Here is a 3,678-nt window from a genome sequence, read left to right as displayed (position 1 = left end):
AACCTACCCTATGTCGTACCTTAACCTAACCTATGTCGTACCTTAACCTAACCTATGTCGTACCTTAACCTAACCTATGTCGTACCTTAACCTAACCTATGTCGTACCTTAACCTAACCTATGTCGTACCTTAACCTAACCTATGTCGTACCTTAACCTAACCTATGTCGTACCTTAACCTAACCTATGTCGTACCTTAACCTAACCTATGTCGTACCTTAACCTAACCTATGTCGTACCTTAACCTAACCTATGTCGTACCTTAACCTAACCTATGTCGTACCTTAACCTAACCTATGTCGTACCTTAACCTAACCTATGTCGTACCTTAACCTAACCTATGTCGTACCTTAACCTAACCTATGTCGTACCTTAACCTAACCTATGTCGTACCTTAACCTAACCTATGTCGTACCTTAACCTAACCTATGTCGTACCTTAACCTAACCTATGTCGTACCTTAACCTAACCTATGTCGTACCTTAACCTAACCTATGTCGTACCTTAACCTAACCTATGTCGTACCTTAACCTAACCTATGTCGTACCTTAACCTAACCTATGTCGTACCTTAACCTAACCTATGTCGTACCTTAACCTAACCTATGTCGTACCTTAACCTAACCTATGTCGTACCTTAACCTAACCTATGTCGTACCTTAACCTAACCTATGTCGTACCTTAACCTAACCTATGTCGTACCTTAACCTAACCTATGTCGTACCTTAACCTAACCTATGTCGTACCTTAACCTAACCTATGTCGTACCTTAACCTAACCTATGTCGTACCTTAACCTAACCTATGTCGTACCTTAACCTAACCTATGTCGTACCTTAACCTAACCTGTATTGCGCCTTAACCTAACCTGTATTGCGCCTTAACGTAACCTGTATTGCGCCTTAACGTAACCTGTATTGCGCCTTAACGTAACCTGTATTGCGCCTTAACGTAACCTGTATTGCGCCTTAACGTAACCTGTATTGCGCCTTAACGTAACCTGTATTGCGCCTTAACGTAACCTGTATTGCGCCTTAACGTAACCTGTATTGCGCCTTAACGTAACCTGTATTGCGCCTTAACGTAACCTGTATTGCGCCTTAACGTAACCTGTATTGCGCCTTAACGTAACCTGTATTGCGCCTTAACGTAACCTGTATTGCGCCTTAACGTAACCTGTATTGCGCCTTAACGTAACCTGTATTGCGCCTTAACGTAACCTGTATTGCGCCTTAACGTAACCTGTATTGCGCCTTAACGTAACCTGTATTGCGCCTTAACGTAACCTGTATTGCGCCTTAACGTAACCTGTATTGCGCCTTAACGTAACCTGTATTGCGCCTTAACGTAACCTGTATTGCGCCTTAACGTAACCTGCATTGCGCCTTAACGTAACCTGCATTGCGCCTTAACGTAACCTGTATTGCGCCTTAACGTAACCTGCATTGCGCCTTAACGTAACCTGCATTGCGCCTTAACGTAACCTGTATTGCGCCTTAACGTAACCTGTATTGCGCCTTAACGTAACCTGTATTGCGCCTTAACGTAACCTGTATTGCGCCTTAACGTAACCTGTATTGCGCCTTAACGTAACCTGTATTGCGCCTTAACGTAACCTGTATTGCGCCTTAACGTAACCTGTATTGCGCCTTAACGTAACCGATATTGCGCCTTAACGTAACCTATATTGCGCCGTAACGTAACCTATATTGCGCCGTAACGTAACCCACATTGCCCCTTAACGTAACCTATATTGCGCCGTAACGTAACCTATATTGCGCCGTAACGTAACCCACATTGCCCCTTAACGTAACCCACATTGCCCCTTAACGTAACCCACATTGCCCCTTAACGTAACCCAACACACGTTGGGCCTTAACCCAACACACGTTGGGCCTTAACCCAACACACGTTGGGCCTTAACCCAACACACGTTGGGCCTTAACCCAACACACGTTGGGCCTTAACCTGCTCTGTAATTGTCATACGACGCGTTAAATTAGTGTAGTGTTGCCTAACTGCAACCCCCGCAATATAGTTTGCTACTCGCACTGCCCGGTCCCCAGTGTATCGCTTCATGTTAAACACCTTGCAGCTATACACTGTAATGTGGATGGCAGCAGGACGTACATGCTCAATGCCCTTTGCAGTTGTTCATTGGCATTTGCAGTTGTTCATTGGCATTCGCATGGCGAAGCACTTAGCCTACGCTGTGGTACGGCCTGTGTCAACTGTCCGCTGATGTTGTACGTCCAAATCACACACTGTACTGCACATTGGTCCTCATGTACTGAATGATACATCGTGGTACATGTGACCGTACAACGACTGCGCCAACAACGGCGAACCATGCGGTCCAAATGTTGTGCACTCAGCTACGTGTCGTCTCCCTATAAGAGCTGGATTGCAGTGTGGTATGCCCTGGATGGCGATCAGCATGAGCCGTCTGTTGATGTAGTGGCGCGTGTTGTCAGACGTAGTCGTCTCTTCTCACACACCGTGATAGCACGGTGCACTGCGTTCCACATCTGCGACATGCGGCAGAGGCCGGTTGACAGTCGTTCGCGCAATGGACATCGCATACGTACGGGGGCCACCTTCCACGTGTTCGCTAAGCGTGGACATGTTGTTGCGTGTATGTGGGCAGACAGTGTGTCGTGACACCTGACACAGGCATGCAACAATCGTTGAATTTGCAAATGGCGATGGACGCCTACGTTTGCTGGTGACGTTACGCAAATGAACAACTGGTAAACCGTTGTGGTGCGGTTGTTCTCGCTAGGGGTGAATCAGTGATGGCGACGATCGGTTGAGCTACCAACCGGTTGTTGCAGCGATACCCACCATGCCCACGAACGTGAATGGCATGTGGGTGTGAAGCGATACGCGGCGGTGGCTGGGTGGGACCGTCCCCGGCCGGTGAGGGGGGGCCTCCCGGCGTGTTGGCCGTGCGGTGCGTGGGCGCACGCGCTACAGCCGGCTGGTGGGGGCGGCCAGTGGCAGGCGCGCCGGCCGACGGAGGCGGCAGGCGGCGCAGCTGCGCGCCGGCGCACCCTGCACGCGGCGCCGTGCGGCCAAAGTAGGTCCTCGCGGGCCCGGTGCGAAGCGCGGTGGACATCTGCAGTGTGCTGGTCCGATTGAGGACTGTGTGCGCTGAGGATGCGCCGCCGCCCGGCGCTCGGCGCCGCGACGCCGTCTGCTGCTCGGTCGCCTCTGCGGTTCTCGCAGGTGGTTTGTATCGCAGCTGTGCGGACGTGTTGGCGCGTGCGCTGTGCTGGGAGAGTTCGCTTCGGCACCCAAGTGGGGCTTTTGTCCTTCTGTGGCGCTGGCGTTGGAGCTGCCGGTCACCGTAGGTGGCGCGTGTTGTCTCCCGCCGGCAATGCCACGACAGCACGCTCCCGGGCCTCTGTCGGCAGCGGCAAGCTCAGTTGGGAGCACGGGTGGTCGCACCTAAAGCGTCTACTCGCCAAACTCCGGGCGATTGCGCCTCTCTCGAACCCGACCAAGTACTTAGGACGGCGCTGCGCGCCGCCGGGACCTGAGAGGGTTTCGAGGTGTATGGTGCAGGGGAGCTCAGCCTCCTCCTGTTTGCAGAATAATTGAGCGGACGCTTGCGTGTTCGCGCGGGCCCCCGGGACACACTCCCGGGCGGCCGGCTGCTCAGCTCTAGTTGACGCAGC

The sequence above is a fragment of the Schistocerca americana genome, unplaced genomic scaffold, assembly GCF_021461395.2.
Source record: "Schistocerca americana isolate TAMUIC-IGC-003095 unplaced genomic scaffold, iqSchAmer2.1 HiC_scaffold_598, whole genome shotgun sequence".
Lineage (NCBI taxonomy): Eukaryota > Metazoa > Arthropoda > Insecta > Orthoptera > Acrididae > Schistocerca > Schistocerca americana.
Note: the sequence above shows the minus strand (reverse complement) of the source record.